This window comes from Taudactylus pleione, unplaced genomic scaffold (assembly GCF_031769625.1).
Source record: "Taudactylus pleione unplaced genomic scaffold, aTauple2 ptg000019l, whole genome shotgun sequence".
Classification (NCBI taxonomy): Eukaryota; Metazoa; Chordata; class Amphibia; order Anura; family Myobatrachidae; genus Taudactylus; species Taudactylus pleione.
In genome coordinates, this window is record NW_028284421.1 from 34,786,863 (window position 1) to 34,806,288 (window position 19,426).

The window sequence follows — 19,426 nt, forward strand, 5'->3', positions numbered from 1 at the left end:
GTACCATCACAGCGACATCCTCCTGTGCCAGCGGTGCGTCTGTAACAACTTGCCCGTGTACTCTGTACATCCTGCAGTACAATCACAGTGACATCCTCCTGTGCCAGCGGTGCATCTGTAACACCTTGCCCGCGTACTCAGTACATCCTGCGAGCATGGGCGCCGAGAGGAGGGGGCAGGTACAGTTTACCCGGGTCTGGGCTTCCTAGAGGGGCCCGGCAGTGCCCAGTTCCGGCGTCACCCCCCCCCCTCCTTCACAGCAGCTCAGCACACAGCTTGTGCTGGGCTGCAGTGCGAGACTGCTTGCGGCTGCTGCAGGAGCCGGAGCAGTCTCTTTTGGCTGTGGGGGGGAGCGATCACACTGCAGGGTATGTGGTGCGGGCCCCCTGGACCCAGGGGCCTGTGTGCCCCGTACACTCTGCACCCATTATATACACGCCCCTGCACACCACTCAAAGTATAAACCGTGCTTAAGGCCTGATTTAGAGCCACTCGCTAGATACAATCGCTCACACGAGGTGTATGCAAATTGCGTAGGCAGTGCTATCGCACAGCAATGCATTAGCACGCCCAGTATTTCTTAGAGAGAGATCACATAGTGTATGCAGACACCCACCAGCCAGTTTTAAGGCGCCCACTTGTGCACGTCATGTCCAGGAAGTATATGCAACTATCGGTACATCGGGTAACATCGGATGCTGTCGCAGCGCTTGAGGTTGATCATACCCTGCTGCAAGCACTTCAGTGTAAAAACAAGCCAGGTGACGTGTACTATGATGCTGTCTTTTAATTATGCACACCTCTAAAATGCCGTTGAGATGCTCAGGCACGCCTGCGTTTGCACCTCCACGCCACCATTTTTAATGACCAGCCCCTGTTACCACCTACAAACGGCTTCCCCTGTCACTCACTGTGCTGGGCTGTCTATGTGCAGCGAGCGAACGCATTGTGAACTGTCGCTAAGATATACACATGCGCACTGTGATGCATATGCATGCGCACAATGCATACCATCGGCAGCAGCGAGAGTATGCATCTTAGCGAGCGGGTCTGAATGAGCTCCTTAGCTCCTTATGGATTCATGGGTTTACTGCCAATCCTGAGAAATGTGCCATTGGTATGACAGAGGCTAAGGGCCTGATGCAGACCCGCTCGCTAGGATGCGTTCACTCGTAGCTGGCCGATTGTCGCTTTCTGCGCATACGTACGCATCGCAGTGCGCGTGTGAGAACCAGTGCTAGAGATCGGGAAACGTTTACTCGCTGCACACAGACAGACCAGCAGAGTGAGTGACAGGAGAGGCTGTTTGTGGGTGGTGACAGGGGCTGGCAGCTATAAACGGGGGAGTGGAAATGCGAATGCAGGCATGTCTGAGCGTCTCAACACCATTTCAGAGGCGTGCATAATTAAGAGGCAGCGTCACTGTACATGTCACCTGGTTGATTTTTACACGTTGCGTTCGCTTCTGATGGTACCCGATGACGCTGTCTGTATTCTGACAGGAGGCGTCCCGACAGCTGGCATATCATACCGAGTCCATTTAGACTGTAGGGAATAACTTTACAGCGGAATTTGCATAAAGACGCAGACATTACTGCGGCAAAAGATGCAGCCACGGCCTCGTCTGTATCCAACTCATAATCAGCCCCATAGTTATTACTACACTCTTATAAAGGGCTCTCTAAACCATTCCTAATCTTAAAATAGCAAATACACCAAAATAAATTTATAGTAAATGTCTTGAATGAGGATTGGTGAAGAGATATTGAAGAACTGCTACAGTGCTACTATTCCTACAACGATAGGCAGTGCTACTACTCCTAAAATGATAGGCAGTGCTACTACTCTTACGATAGGCAGTGCTACTACTCCTACAACGATAGGCAGTGCTACTACTCCTACAACGATAGGCAGTGCTACTATTTCTACGATAGGCAGTGCTACTACTCCTACAACGATAGGTAGTGCTACTACTCCTACAACGATAGGCAGTGCTACTATTCCTACAACAATAGGCAGTGCTACTACTCCTACAACGATAGGCAGTGCTACTACTCCTAAAATGATAGGCAGTGCTACTACTCCTACGATAGGCAGTGCTACTACTCCTACGATAGGCAGTGCTACTACTCCTAAAATGATAGGCAGTGCTACTACTCCTACAACGATAGGCAGTGCTACTATTCCTACAACGATAGGCAGTGCTACTATTCCTACAACGATAGGCAGTGCTACTATTCTTACAACGATAGGCAGTGCTACTATTCCTACAACAATAGTCAGGGCTACTATTCCTACAACGATAGGCAGTGCTACTATTCCTACAACGATAGGCAGTGCTACTATTCCTACAACGATAGGCAGTGCTACTATTCCTACAACGATAGGCAGTGCTACTATTCCTACAACGATAGGCAGTGCTACTACTCTTACAGCGACAAGCAGTGCTTCTACTCTTACAATGATAGGCAGTGCTACTATCCCTACAATGATAGGCAGTGCTACTATTCTTACAATGCATGCACACTCATGAATACTGTACATTCAATGCATCAATATACATAGAAAGGCAATGTCTGAAGGATAATTCCCATTTCTGAAGCCTTTGTTAACATAGAAAGATACAATTACTTGTATCCATGACCTAGAATATCTTTATAGAAACATGTTCAAATGTAATGTAGAATGTTGTACAGATTGTTAGTCATCTCTCCTGATAAAGAAAAAAAAATACATTTTAATATATTTATTGCCCCGCAGCACCAGATGACATTAGCTGGATGAATCATACATACATTTTCATAGTGAAAAAAGGAATAAATCTAAAGTTGCAGAACATCTGTACTGTAGTTCTTATTTTAAAAGTTTCCTCTTGAATAAGTGCTTTTCTGATGCACTGATTGGTGGTTACCAATCTCTTATGATCTAAGCAAAGAATCTAAAATCAGATGAAAAACATCCTTTTAATGTTTTGTATCTATTGTTATCTCCTAATATCACTTTTTCTCAGACGCACTGTTGCCAACTGAGGGTCTGATTCAGCAAGGAACGCAGATGCTAATATGCACGCAATCGGTCGATGTTTGTGCTCTGCGTGCGTGAACTAGCAATTGAGATGGGAACTGTGATTGCTGAGGCTATGCAGACCCAGAGCACAGTAATTGACAGGAAGTGCTGTTTGTGGGGGGGGGGACGGGGGGTGGACGAACGCAGGCGTGCCAGTGTGTTTCAACGCTGTTGCAGGGGCGTACATAAATTATTCACTGCGTGGCCATAAGCAGCCATAGCACTGATAGCGTGCGTAGCTGGTAGCAATTTCTGAGTACGGTCAGGGTTTGTGCAAGTGTGCATATGGGTCCGATGTTACTCGATGTTACCGATGGTTTCGCTATGTTCCCCTAGTATACGGATGTGAGTAAGGGGAAGTGAGTGTCCTTATGTTAGGATGCGATCGCAATGTGAATGCAAACATATAAATAGCACCGCTGATATTAGCAACGTGCGCGGAAGCAGAATATCCACTTGGAACTACATAATGGGAACTATACAGGTAACAAATCAAAGTTCAAGTCTTACCTCATCTAGGAGGCATTAAAATCATTCAGAATAAAGGGACATTTTTTTAAATGGACAAGGCTGTATCTATTAAAAAATGCTATTTTATTTAAAAGTAAACTCTTTTTTACATTTTCTAATGGCATAAAAATATTTTTTCATATTTTTAAAAAATATTTTGCTATTGAATTATGTCCTAGCTTCTAGTAGCCAGGCTTTCACTAGCCATTTTGGGCACATGCATACACTGGCTAATTGGGTCATACACATATTACCTGAAACTGGTATAGTGAAGTGTTAAACTATGCCTTCCAGCTCCCGACCAGTATCACTTAGCTGTCTTGGCAATATTTTATTGATAAATTGTGGTGACAATTGATTTTCTATCGCCACAATAAGTAGCAATATAAAAGCATGCTTATTATCTTATATTGATTATATATTTTTTATTATTATTACATTTATTTATAGGGTGCTACAAGTGTTCCGCAGTGCCGTACAGAGAGCAAAACAATAAGACAATACAGGGTAAAACAGTACAGTACAAGGAGCACTACAAATCTCCAAACAGCCACTGATGCAATGTGTGCAATGAAAAGTACAGGGTCAGCTGAAACCTGTAGCTGTCAGCAGTGGCGGGCTGGGCCGGGGGGCAGGGTGCCATGTGCCTCCCGGGCCGCAGCGTCATGCGGGCCGCGGGCCGCGGGCAGTCTGTGTCACTGTGACACAGCTGCACCGCGTGTGTAGCGCTGACCGGACGGAGTTCGGTCAGCGCTACACAGCACAAACACACAGCCACCGGCGCCGGCAGCTGTGTTTGCTTTAGCAGCTGATGAGAGTCAGACAGACTCTCATCGGCTGCTGCTCCCACTGCCAGAGCCGGACATCTTCCGGCTCCCGCAGTGGGTAATGGGAGTGACGCGTCACTCCCATGACGCGTCACTCCCATAATGCAAAGTGGCGGACGGAGGAGCTGATCTCGGCGGCGGGACCAGGAGCGGGTGTCAGGTAAGTGTTTTTTTTTTTTATATATATATTATGTGTGTTTACTGCGGGGGGTCTGGCACTATAAGGAGGAGACCACTAGTGGGGGCACTACAAAGGGGGGGACTACTACTACTGGAGGCACTACTACTACTGGGGGCACTACAAGGGGGGGGACTACTACTACTGGGGGCACTACAAGGGGGGGACTACTACTACTGGGGGCACTACAAGGGCGGGACTACTACTACTGGGGGCACTACAAGGGGGGTACTACTACTGGGGGGGACTACTACTAGGGGCACTACAAGGGGAGGGGACTACTACTAGGGGCATTGCATAGGGGGGAGGGGACTACTACTAGGGGCACTACATAGGGGGGAGGGGACTACCACTGGGGGCACTGCATCAAGGGACCACTGCTGGGGGCTCTATATAAAGGGCAATAGTGGGGGTACTGCATAGGGGGAAGACTACAACTGGGGCCACTATTTAAGGGGCACTGCATAAGGGTTACCACTACTGGGGGCACTATATAAGGGGCTTACTACTGGGGGCACAAGGGGCACTGCATAGGGGGGATCACTACTGGGGGTACTACTCGAGGCCTGCATAATGGTGTCCTCTCCTGTGGCACAGGGTGGCACTGCATATGGGCACTACGACAGAGGGCTGCCCCTAATCTTTATTTTTACATTACATTAATCCCATATGGACCCGCCTCCTCCCTAGAACACTTGAGGGGGGGGGCGCCGTAGCACGTACGTTCTTTCGGGCACCCTGGCTACACGCTACTCCTCTGCCAGGGCCGCCTGCATGCATTTGCCCCCCAGGCTAAAAGTTGCCAGCCAGCCCCTGGCTGTCAGTGTGGGCACAAATGTCAGGTCTAGTTTGTCTGAAAAAAACAAATAGATGATTGGGGTCCAGGGGCAGAAAGCTGAAGAAGGATGTGTAGCAGGTGTGCAAGAGAAGTACGTGATGAGAACAGGAGGGAGGAAGGCCCTGCTCATATAGCTTACAGTGTAAAGGGAAGGAGGAGACAAACGGAAGACATAAGGAGTGATCCAGTGTAGGGGGAGTTAAGAGGTAGACTACGTGGTGACATGGTAATATATAATATTGATAAGATGGCCCGTATTAACAAAGGACCAAAGCAAAAAATGACATTCTTGTGCCTTAGATCATTGCAGATTTTACACAATCAACATACTGTAATTTGCAGGAATCTATGATCTGCAAACTGTATTTGTTCAAGGGAACAGGGTTGCCATCTACACAAAATAAATTGGTCGCATTAAAGCTATTAATTCATAAAACCTATATGATACAACCGTCTCTTGTTACATTTCCATTCAGTTTATTGTCTGGATATATATAAGGGGTGCTATCTCTGGACTAATTATAATGATTCACAACAATATAGACAAAGTAGTACAAATAGTGGAATGCACTTGTGTATTAGTATAGGTACAGGTATATTCATTTAAAACATAACCTTTATTGGATATCATTAATAAACAAATTCATTAAAATCAGCAAAGTAAAATAATAGAAAAGTAATGAAAATTAAGCTAGAACGACTGTAAATATCTCTGTGTCCCATTAATGATATTTGAGGCTGTATATATTGTATCCTTTGACTAGTTTGTTAATGTGTTAATTATCAGCAGGCATCTAGCTGTTTAATTCATTTTAAACAGTTACTAGATTTATATCTTAATTGCTCGAGTGCAAAAGGACAAAATTATCAAAAAAAACGTTTACTCAATATATATAAATATTTAGCCTATTACATAGAGAACTTTAGAGAAACATGAGATAATTTTTTTTTTCATCATCTGGGGTATTATATGAGTCAAGAAAGGACTGTGGCCCTCATTCAGAGCCGTACGCTCTGAGCAGAGCGCACGCTCTGAATGAGGGCCGGCCTCCATGAAAATGGAGCGTCCTCCTGGACGCTCGTATAGCTGTGGGTCACCACCCACAGGCTATACGAGCGTGCATTTTGATGGCCCCGATGGTCGTGACCATCGCGACCATCGAATTTGCGAGCCGGAGCCTGCGGTTGAGGTTTTCAACCGCAAGCTCCGGAGTGATTTTGGCTCTATCAGAGCCAAAATCACTCCCACTGACATCACTAGTGATGTCAGTGGGCCGGCTTTTGATGGGAGGCGTTCCCGTGGGAACGCCCCCGTCAGGGAGGCACGCCACCGGCACGCCTACCAAAGGGGGCGTGCTGTCAATCAACATTGACAGCACGCCCCCTTTGATCGGACACAACGAGCGAAGGACTTTCCTTCGCTCGTCGCGTCTGGCGCATGCGCACGACGGAGCTCCCTCCGTCGTGCGCATGCTCAGTCCATAACCTCGACCCACTTGCGAGCGGACAGCCGCTCGCGAGTGGGTCTGAATCAGGCCCTGTGTGTCAATTAGTGCACTGTATATATTCTGTGCAATAACTAAGCACGTATTAATAAAAGTTTTCAAACAGATATAGGGGGCATATGTATCAAAGCTTGATGTGAGATAAAATTGTGAGATATATATCACCAATCAATCAGCTTCTAACTTACATTTTGCAGGCTGTGTTTAAGAAATGATAGTTTGGAGCTGATTGGTTGGTGATGTATATTTCACAATTTTATCACACATCAAGCTTTGATACATATGCCCCATAATATCTTTTTATAGTTTAACTGTCACTGGGGGAGGTGTATGAAGCCCTGAAGCGGTATCAGCGCACGTTATGTGCGCTGATACCGCTTCTCCCCGATGTATGATCGGGGGTCTGGGTGGTAAATGACAGGGGCGCTATGCGCCCCTGTCATTATCGGCGCTGCTATCTACAAGATAGCAGCGCCGACGGCAGGGCCATGTACGAACGGTCATAACGTATGTTATCGACAGCTACAGCCTGGCGCTAGCCTATCCCCACAGCAGGGACAGCGCTGTCCCTGCTGCGGCTGCTGCCGGCTCCAGGCTGCAAGCGGGGATCTCGTGATACTTGCGAGTTCCCGCGCATGCTCAGTGGAGCCGGCCGGGACAGAGACACAGCGCATCAGCACTAGGCTGATGCGCTGCTGTCTCTAGCGGGTAGCGCCGGAGGGGGGAGTTAACACTCCCCCTCTCCGGCCGATGAGATGTTTATACCTCTCATCGCTAGTGCTTCCTGTTTCGCCTCGGTAAAGAGGCGAAGCGGGAAGCGTTATAGCGGCACGTTAAGTGCTGCTATAATACATCTACCCCACTGTGTCTCTATCTGTGACAGAATCACCCCCTCACCAAGATGTAACAGGTGAGTATATACTGATACAAAGTGAATTCACATCTTAATATTTAAAGATCACGCTACTGTAGGCTATATAATTAATTATTATCTATCGCTATTTGCCGTCACCTAAACTTAAAGTCCCCTCTCACGCTGCTCTCGTTTGGTGGTTCAGATGATGTAGCCACTTTAAACTTATATCTGTAACCCCGTGTGATCTGAATCTGTCTCTTTGAAACCACAGTGCAGCAGCTGTTTGTTGTTACAGCTGATGCCGGCTCTACTACTGTCCGGATACTTCAGCCACAGCATACAACAGTGGTGCCGCGATCGCGGTCCGTCTGCTCTAACAGCTTATACTGGCTCTGTTACTGTCAGGATATAACAAATTACAGCATAGTCACAATTGCTCTGGGCACAATACTGGCATTATACAGCCAAACGCTGATGCGCATTTCGCTTTTTCAATTAGGTAAACTCAATTAGGTAGCTTTTTCAATTAGGCAAACCCGACGAATGCCCTTCCCGGGTCTTTTATATGTCAATCAATTCTGATTGGTCTCCTATAGTTCTTCAATAATAGTATTGGACATACAGTACCTATAGATCTGGCATATTATTACCTCTATTCTGTTAGTAATAGCATGTGTCTTATTAGTATCCAGGATTCCTAACTAAATTAGGCTATCTTATGCATACTGATACATAGTAAATATATACTTCAATTATATGATATATTAAACTTATTTCTAAATAGTGTCCAATTATTAATGATATATAAACTATTGCTAATATTATTTATTTATCATATTTAAAATAATATAAGAATTTATCAATGTATATAGAAAAATTCATAAACTCTTGATATAATATATTAAGTGTCACACTAATTAAAATGTATTATAATAACATCTTCATAAAGTAATCAACTATTATGTTGTGGTATAATTATATCACTATTACTGTGTTATCAATATTACATTAATAGATGAACCTCCTTATTCAATAAAGTACTATCCCATAACCAATAATATAAATTAATTTAAAAAATATATATTATTCCATATCCATAAATGTGATTAAATAGTATTATGTAAAATATTATACATTTCACCTTATATTGATTTACAGTTAATTAAATATATTACAGTGTAGAAAAAATATTATTAATAGTGTAAAAACATGAATTGTTAATCTTGCAACAGCTGGTGGGCTTGGGAAGCAAGCATCCTGACTCTCCCCTGAAAAGCAGGGGAGTGAAATTTTTCTATCAATAACCTGCCTACACTAATGCTGGGTACACACTTGCAAAAATATCGGCCGTTCAATTGAATGGCCGATATATCATGTGCACGCCGGCCAGTGTTTACAGACGATATGTCCGTGAACAATGTCATCTACATAGGAGGTCTATAGCGGCTTTGCTATTAGCAAGCTTGAGCACATTAGACCACGGTCCGTTTGTTAGCTGCTGCTGTTACCGGCTTGTCTGTGCCTGTATGTTTATAGTTTGCAGCAAGCAGTACTAATGCCGCGATCACACACCATCTACATAGGAGGTTAGTAGGTTATGTTTTAACATTTGTAGTATCTATTAATAAAGGTTATGTTTTAACATTTGTAGTATATATTATAACATATTAGTGCATTCCATTACATGGACTACTTTTGTTGTATATCCAGTTCACAGTCCAGGGATAGCACCCCTCATATTTATCTAGAAATTCAATTAGATTTATAAACAGGGAGGGTTACCTTCAGGGCCGGAAACAGAAATCCTGGCGCCCCTTACACGAAAATCTCTGGGGCCCCCCTCCCCCAATGTTGATATATTTGGAACAAATATATAAATTTCACTATGTCTCAGAGTGCTACCGTCTTCATTCACGTGTGTGTGTGATATATATATATATATATATATTAATAACAAGGTAGCGGCACTCAGCAGACTTCGTAAAAAACTATATCAAAACCAATCCATTATATCAACGTTTTGGTTTTATTGCAACCCATCATCTGTATCCTGATGACGGGTTGCAATAAACTCGAAACGTTGATATAATGGATTGGTTTTGATATAGTTTTTCTGAAGTTCGCTGCCTTGTTACTTCTTTTGATCTATCTCTGACTGGCACCTCGGCTTGTAGTAATTGTATGGGAGTGCCGACTTTATGGACACAAATATATATATATATATATACAATGTGGGCTATATACTATACCTATAAATATATATTTATATATACACAAGATATATATATATATATATATATATACACATATATACATACATATATATACATATATATACATACACACACATACATATATACACACACACATATATACACATACATACATATATATACATATATATATATACATACACACACACACATACATATAATGGTTAGCATTACTGCCTCACAGCACTGAGGTCATGGGTTCGATTCCCACCATGGCCCTACCTGTGCAGAGTTTGTATATTCTCCCTGTGCTTGTGTGGGTTTCCTCCAGGTGCTCCGGTTTCCTCCCACACTCCAAAAATATACTGGTAGGTTAATTGGCTCCCAACACAAATTAACCCTAGTGTGTATATGTGTATGCATGTGATACGGAATATAGATTGTAAGCTCCACCAGGGCAGGGACTAATGTGAGTGGCCTAATATTCTCTGTAAAGAGCTGCGGAATATGTGTGCGCTATATACATAACTGGTAATAATAATAACAATATACATACATATATATATATATATGTATGTGTATATATACAAAACTATGGAGTCGCAGAGCTGCAGGTACAGCTTGAACTAGTGGGCTGGCTTGTCTGTGTGCTCAGCGTGGGGGCCGGTTCCATGTCCTGGACTCCCTGCACCTTAGTGGATGGAGATGGACGTCTATACCTTTCCGACGTCGTAGGCATAGCAGCAGGCCAAGGACACAGGGAGGGCCGATGCACAGTGACGTTATGACGCAGTACAGGTGACGGGGCCGCCGGGGATACCAACCTTGGGGGGAGCCGGGGGTAATACTTTTTTTTTTTAGTTACAAGTGCCCGGACCCGCGGCAGATGCTCTCTCTGCCCCTGAGCCTTCGGGGCCCCTCAGAACCTCGGGGCCCAGCACGGGAGTCCCCCCTTGAACCCCCCTGTCGCCGGGCCTGGTTACGTTATATAGATATCATGTACTCATTTCTTTGGTGCGACCTATTTTATCTTGTGTGTATTGTATATACAGGTTGAGTCTCCCATATCCAAAATGCTTGGGACCAGGGGTATTTTGGATAACGGAATATTCCGTATTTTGGAATAATTGCATATCATAATGAAATATCTTGGGAATGGGACCCCAATATATACACAGAATGCATATATGTGTTATATGCACCTTATACACATAGCCTGCAGCTCATTTTATACAATATTTTCAATAATTTTGTGGCTCAAGCAAAGTTTGTGTACATACATGAAATAAATTTATGTTTCATTTACACACTATACACACAGCCTGAAGGTAATTTTATACCATATTTTTAATAATTTGTACCTTAGACAAAGTTTGTGTACATTGAACCATCAAAAATCAAAGGTTTTATTATCTCAGTCATGCCAAAATTATTCCGTAATTCGGAATATTCCGTATTTCGGAATATTTGGATATGGGAGACTCAACCTGTATACTTATTAGAACCTGAGAAGGAGATATGTGTATGCACTGTGTGAAGGAGGTGTGATTGCAGCCAGGGAGGAAAGCTGCTCCTAATTAGACAACGCAGACTTTAGTGTGTTAGTTAGTACACAACTATGAGCAGAGGAAAGGGAAGGCAGACCCTAGTAGCAGGCTCCTGGTGCCTCAGGCCCCATAACCACAGCACCCCTGCACCCACTGTAGTTATGCCCCTGGCAGCTGACACCAATCAGCATGCAGCTGATAGACAGTAACAAGGTTAGTTGTTGGCTATTGTATTCCAGTGAATTTGACCAGAAGAGAGAATACTCTGGAAATTATACCAAAAGTATAGATATACAAAGTACATATTAAAGCAATGTTGAAAAATGAAAAGTACACAATGTGCTCTATTAAATACTATTCTATGAATTAACAGGGCTGTTGAGACATACACTGGGTCTGGTACTTGTGGGCATGGAAAAATCTGGTATGTGTAGCCACACCCCTCAAAAAAAATCTATGGAAAATATTATGTGCTGTGTGGTGGGTACGTGCTTTGCAAAGGAGGACATTTGTCCCTCTCAGCAGTTGGCCTGTGCCCACACCCGGGTCCAGGCTGGGTAGGTGGCTGAATAGAGTTACAGAGGTGGACGTCACCTTGCCGCAGCCAGGCATGAGATGCCAGAGCAGTCCGTGACAGTATCACTCACTTGGCCCTCTGCTGTGCCGCTGTTCAGAGTAGGCTTGGCACTGCTCCATCTCTCGGAAGCATGTAAGGGCGATGGAACATTATCAAGTCACATCGCAAGCATACTGACTGGGAGATGGACCACTTGAGGAGCTGTTGGCATGTCTGCGGCACAAACACACCAATGTCCCTGGTAGGTGAGTTTGCTGGAGCTGCCTAGGATGGGGAGGGGAGAGGGGTGCTCTTAGAATCAAACACGGATTAATATAAGCACATACCAGTACAAAAAGATGATAAGAGAGACTGGAGCTTCATTAGAAAGTGCTGGTGGCTTCTCCAGTCAAAAATTCATTTCTGGTTTTGAGTTGATGGTCCAGGTAACAGCTGGTTATAGCTGCATGTAAAACTGGCCATACATCTTGGTACAAAAATCTGGTAATGTATAGGAGCAAATGACAATTGACCACTTGATCTAAAACACTTTAAAAATTCTACCTCAACCAAATGCAGTGCAAGTAAAACAACAGTGGGTGTGGTTACATGGTTTCTAGTATCAGACTCCTATAAATGCATTAAAATTGCATGTAAAATAGATTTAAAATAAAAAAAATAAAAAAACATTGGTACAAGCTTAAACTACAGTCTCTGCATAGTTTTATGTCTCAATATTAAGTACATCTTTTATACCATACTTGCCTACTTTTGAAAAAGCTTTTCAGCAAGATTGTGAAAGCACCACATATGTGCGTGCGGTAAAGTGGACGTGTACTGCTACACCTGAGAGATGGGATGCAGTCAGGAAGCCGACGGTCGAAATGCCGATCGCCGGCTTCCAGACTGTCGAAACGGCAAGGTACTAATGACAGCCGTCATAATCTCGACGCCTGTTATTAGAACTACGCCTGGAGACCGACGCCCGTCATACCGAACGAAGGCAAGCCAGGTGCCGGGCGCGTACAGCCACGGGGGGGGGGGGGGGGAAGGGTTAGGTTTTAGGGCCTCCTGGGGAACTTAGGGTTAGGCACCCCCATGGGGATGGTTAGGTTTAGGCTAGGGGAAGGGGACTATGGATAGGCACCCCTGGGGGGAGGTTAGGGTCAGGCACCCCCCCGGGAGACTTAGGTTTAGGCTGCGGCGAAGGGGGGGTTAGGTTTAGTCACTTAGAGGGGGGTTAGGGTTAATCACTAGGGTGGGAGGTTAGGGTTAGGCACCCCTAAAGGAGGGTTAGGGTTAGGGGGGGAGTAGGGTTAGTAAATACTTACCTTTTTAGCTGCCAGGATCTTCACTGCTGCCGATCTTCCAGCGTTGGGATTTGACATAGGTCAAAGAGGTCCAGCGGTATTTCATACCGATTCCCTGAGAGACATGCCATAAAACTGACTGGCATCCAAATGTAAACGAGCCCCAAAGCAGCCTGCCAGCCCGCAGGTGTCCGCGGAATACACTGTGAGATATCTCACAGTGTATTAGCCCAACATTTGCGCTCCGCCCCTGTGGGAGGAGACATTTCCTTGTTCCGTCCATGGGAAGGAACACAGAAAATGTCGGTCTGTTGGCCACTGCTGTCCATATACTGCCCGATGCGGCCGACATTGTACTCATAAATATTGCATCGGATGGGCATGCTGGACAATCCAGCATGCCTGAACGAGCGATATTTAACCCTTGGTTGCCCGCACACATGCTACAATTATATGGGCGATCCACGGATACCGGGCGGATCGCCCCGATAATTGTAGCGTGTATGGCCAGCATTAGTAAGATCTACATGTTGATGAAAACACACTGATACCTTTCAGAAAATGCATGTACTGTAGCCATATGGATAACTGTGCCTTATAACCAATGCAGGGAAATTATACTAATAATCCCAGTTAAATGTGTATATGTATATATATAAAGTCAAAAATCCACTGCACTCGCCACTCCCAGATTTGGGGTGCAAACCTGCACTCGCCATTTCCAGGCCTGGAGTGCAAAGTGGCCTGTGACTACATTGCTTAAATAAATAAAAATCAGAAAACTCAGCACTCACCATTTTTTTAAATCACTCACAATAATGCATAAATAATGGGGGTTTGGTTCATGGATTACTAGACTCTTCAGGGAGTCAGACTCTTCAGGGAGACTGCTACTATTTCAGGAAGTCTCCCTGACAATAAGGGAGAGTTGGCAAGTATGCTTTATACACCTGGAAGTGCAGATTTTGGTATTAATGTCCATAGACAGAAAATAAAGAAGTAATTTCCCACATTCAAGGTGATTTCCCAAATTCGCAGAACACACTTCCCATGTGCACTTTCACATGTACTTACTGTTCTTTTTACTATGTTTTTCTAAAATAATGTAATTATCCTGCAAAGGAATTATCAACAGGCAGATACTTAGTAGTAGAATAAAGGTATCAATAATGAAATAATTCTGTCTGAAAATAAACGGAAAAAGCAACGACAAAAAGAGTTCGCTGTGTTTTCAAGAGGGGTAAATTTACTAAGATAGGAGGTTCTATTAAAAAGTGATGTTACCCATAGCAACCAATCAGATTCCAGGTATTATCTTCTAGAAGGTGCTAGATAAATGAGAAGTAGAATCTGATTGGTTGCTATGGGCAACATCACTTCTTAATAGAACTCCCATTTTAGTAAATTTACCCCTAAGGGTTATATTTACTAAAGTGCAGGTTTTTAGAAGTGGAGGTGTTGCCCATAGCAACCAATCAGATTCTAGCTATTATCTACTCTAGAAGGTGTAAGAAAAATGATAATTGTAATCTGAGTGGTTGCTATGTTTTTCTGCTGGCAATTGTCTTCATCCTATATGTCAAGAGTGTCACCTGAGATAAACTGGAGAACCTACTTAACAAGGATTTGTGGCAGTACAAATACAGTAGCACCGCAACCATTATTCTGTTATTGCCATCTCAGGATATATAAAAGAAGAAAGTGAAGAAATATCCTTTATTCTGTGAATAAAACATTTTTTTTTCAATGGCCAATATTTGTAATTTATTTATATTTACTAAGGGAATGTAAGCCTGTGCTTTCAGTTCCACTGCATATACGTGCACTGCACACTGGGGTAGGTATACTAAGCCTTAGAGAGAAATAAGTACCAACCAACCAGCTCTTGGCTGTCATTTTTCAAACACAGCCTGTAAACTGACAGGAGCTGGTTGGTTGGTACTTTATCTCTCTCTAAGTATTAGTATATTTACCACTGAGTGCACGCATATGCAGTGGAACTGAAAGCACAGGCTTAGATTCTGTTCCTTTAGTGTATCTAACGCCCAGTGAGAAGAAAAAAAAAATCAGTTTTATCAACACAATTTTAAACCCCCACTTCAAAATAAGCTGCAGAACTAATAAAGTAAATGTACACTTGTCCCAAAAATGAAACCTCTTATTTGAATGTACATATGAAAGTGATATATGAGTATTTCATATATAGGATAATGTAGTACCTGCTGTGAATTAGTTCTGTAAACCACATAAAGGGAGGAGGAACCAATTCTTCACACTGCTTTACCAGAACAGATATGGGAGCACTTCATATATGAAAAGTCAGTTTATCCAAGTTGTTACTGAAATTTGGTACAATACAGGTAAATATAAACACTCTCCCCATGGAGACAGCTGGTAAGGACACATTCAAAATTCTGAATAAAATGTGTCTGCTCTACCTTCCAAAATTGTAATTGTAGGACGTTTCCACCTATATGTATTTACTTACCCTTTTGTCCATATCCATGTCAACACACATCAGACGAGGAGAAATTTTTAGAGAGTTCATTGATACAAATACCATCTTGTATATTTATCACAAGAGAATTGTTATAGTAAACTCTTTCTCTTTCCTCTTTTTTAATCAAAAGGAAGTGTAAACAAAAATTAAAATAATGTCCTTTCTAAGAGACTTAAAGTAACATAAACCCTCCAACAGGGAAAAGCAGTAAATAATTTGACCCCAGGGTGAGAGTGGAAAATTTGCAGATTAATAGAAATTTGTGGGCATTAGTCGAGGGATGATATATTGAAACTAATGATCTCCAGGTGGCCCCATCAATGAAGTAATAGGCAAATTTTGAACTGGGTGGAGATGTGTAGAACAGATACCAGGTAGGAAGTCTGGGTTACCCAGGTAGCTGTGAAATAGAAAGGAACACAGGGCCTGATTCAAACCCGGTCGCAAGCGCTGAGCGCTCGCAACCGGGTCGATGGTGGCCCACAGCGCATGCGCACGACGGAGCCGGCTCCGTCGTGCGCATGCGCGAGACCCGGCTAGCGACGGGCACTCTGTCGCTCTGGGTCTCGCACCAAAGTGGGCGAGCTGTTGATGTTGAGTGACAGCTCGCTCCGTTTGGTGGGTGGGACGGGGCGGTGGCTGCCCAAACGGAGGCGTTCCCATGAGAACACCTGCCGTTTGGGGGCGGCCCCACTGACATCACAAGTGATGTCAGTGGAGAGCTTCCAGCTCTGTTAGAGCCGAAAGCTCTCTGGGGCTTGCGATGAACGAGACCCTACCACAAGGGTCTCATTGCAAGCCCGATGGTCGCGATGGTCTTGACCATCGCAACCATCATCATGGCCGCTCGCTATAGCTGTGGGTGATTCAGAGCGAGCGGCTCTGAATCAGGCCCACAGTTTTACATACTGGGTGGAATTGCTACTATAGATACCTATAAGGATCAATATGATCACCACTTATACAAACTACTAAACACTTCTGCTAAACATTAAGACAATCAAGACCAAGAGAACGCCGATTAAGGCCATCACTATTACCAAGCTGTGCATGAGAAAAGTTTGGATTTTTGTTGCTATATTTGTATGTTAAAAAGTTTTGTTTTGTTTACCTGTTCATTGACTTTGCTCCTCACTATTTTGTCTTCTCCAACCCATCGACTTTGGCTTAGGGGTATAGTTACTAAGTGGTAGTTTTCAAAGTCAGAGCTTCTGGCTATTTAAAAGGGCAATAATATTAAATGCAATGCCAACTTGCATTTAATATTATTAGTAAATATACCCCATTGTTTGAAACGATTCTACAGTACCTTTTCCAACCTACCAATTTCAGCTGTGTACCTCACGTCCAGACCTCTATGGACTAGCCAGCTTAGCTGAACATGGTGGGTCTCTGGTAGCTATCTTATACCCCTTTTACACCGGAGCTAAAACCTGGGTTTTTGAAGGGTTAACCCCGGGCAGCTCCCTGGTGTAAAAGGGGAGAGGGTATTTGAACAATTATGTATTAGCCCTGTCCCTCCAACTCACACTATCTCGCTGATTTATGATTTCCTTTCGGTAGACGCTAGCCTCTCTCTCCCCAATTTTACCAAGGTCTGGGAACTGGAGCTTGGAGTCGGCCTAACTGACGATGAGTGGGAGAAAATATTTCAGTTGGCTCACGCTTGCTCTCCTAGTGTTGGCGTTAGGGAGACTCAATATAAATTGTTATCACGTTGGTATAGATGTCCAGATACTCTCTCCAAGATGGGGATTGGGGTCCCGAATATATGTTGGCACTGCTCTGGGGCTCCAGGTAATCCACTCCATATCTGGTGGCAGTGTCCTATCCTTCAGCCTTTTTGGAATGAAGTCCTCAACCTTTCTGCAAAAATTTTAGACGAACCGGTCCCTACAGATCCAACGTTTTGGTTGTTTCACCTATCATCTGGGCCCCTCTCAAATTACAAGAAAACTTTATTATGCCATTTGAACAACGCTGCTAAAGCAGTTATTCCGGTGAAATGGCGCTCCTCCTCTCCTCCAACAGTTATGGAATGGTTCGCTAGGCTGGATCTATATATGGACATGGATGATATACTGTCCTCTGCTGATGGTGATTATGAGTCCTTCAGAGATACTTGGTGTCGCTGGATAGATTTCAAGGATTCGGTGTTCTTCAAAAATATCTTATCTGCTTCCCGCCCTTCAATTTTCTAGATCAGTCCCAAACAATGATAAAATCTACGCCCCTGTATTTGGTTCAGAAAGTAATTAACGGCTATATTTATTTATTTATTTATTTTTTTCATTATATTTCTCTCAACCCCTTTTTAATAAACTCAAGATTATATTATGTGATCTGAGGTGACTGCTCTTTTTCCTCCCAATTTATTATATCTACTCCCTTCCCTTCCTTCCTCCCCCCCTCTCACCTTGTTGTCTAGTTATGTCTTTGTCTGCTTGTGTTGTGTCTTTTTTGTGTTTACATTTTTATTATTCTTTTCTATATAAATGGGTCTTCTGTTGTGATATTTTATGTTATCACTGACAATTTTTGTGATTGAGTTTTAATATTTTCCAGTGTCTGACTTTTTCTATATTGTTTTTTCTGGCAACGACCCGGATATTGTCTATAAGTATTTGTATTGTTATTCTACTGATTTTTCTACAATAAAATACAATTTGCACTAAAAGGGGAGAGGGTTGGATCGCTGGGTCAAGTGACCTGGCAATCCAACCCAGGTAACCATCAGGGTTTAACACGTGCGTAGCCCGTGAAACCCTACTGTGAGAACAGCGCACTCTGGGTCACGATGACCTGGAGTGCGCTGCTAGCCGGCCGATTGGTCTGGCTTCAGTGGCGCCTGGAGATGACGTCATCTCCAAGCGACCACTTTCACTCCGCAAAAGCCGGGTCTATGCAGACCCGACTGCGGTGTGAGCGTCGCCGATTCGGGAATATCCCAAGTCGGCGCCGGCTAAATTCCGGGTCTGATCCGGATAGGAACTCTGTTCCAACTCCGGGTCAGACCCGGAATTTAGGTGGAAAAGGGGTATTATTCAAGTGATTCTCTCCTGGAAACAATGACACTGTGACATTAACAGGGTTATTCAATATGGGAGCGATAACATCGTTTTTGCGTTAATATCGGAGCTATGATGTCATTATCGCAGGTTTTACTTTTACACTGTATTCAATATCAAAGACTTATCGCAGTTTTGAAAAGTCTTTGATAAAAAACGGGGATAACTTTTCACCATTGAATAGGTGTCGAAAAAAAGTGCAGAATTGGGGTTTAGGGGTGCAGGCTTAAAAAATAGCCTGCACCCCTGGGACTGACATTTAAAAAAGAGCTGTGTCAAAAAAAGTTTTAAAAAAAATAGGGACACCTCAAAAAATTAATTTAAAAATTGGGGTGGAAAAAAAAAAAGGGAAAAAATTGTTTAACAATAGGGAAATAGGTTCAGGGCTATTCTGCAAGGATGCAGCTGGTGTTTTGAAGAATAGAATTATAGCGGCAGGTGCACAAATGCAG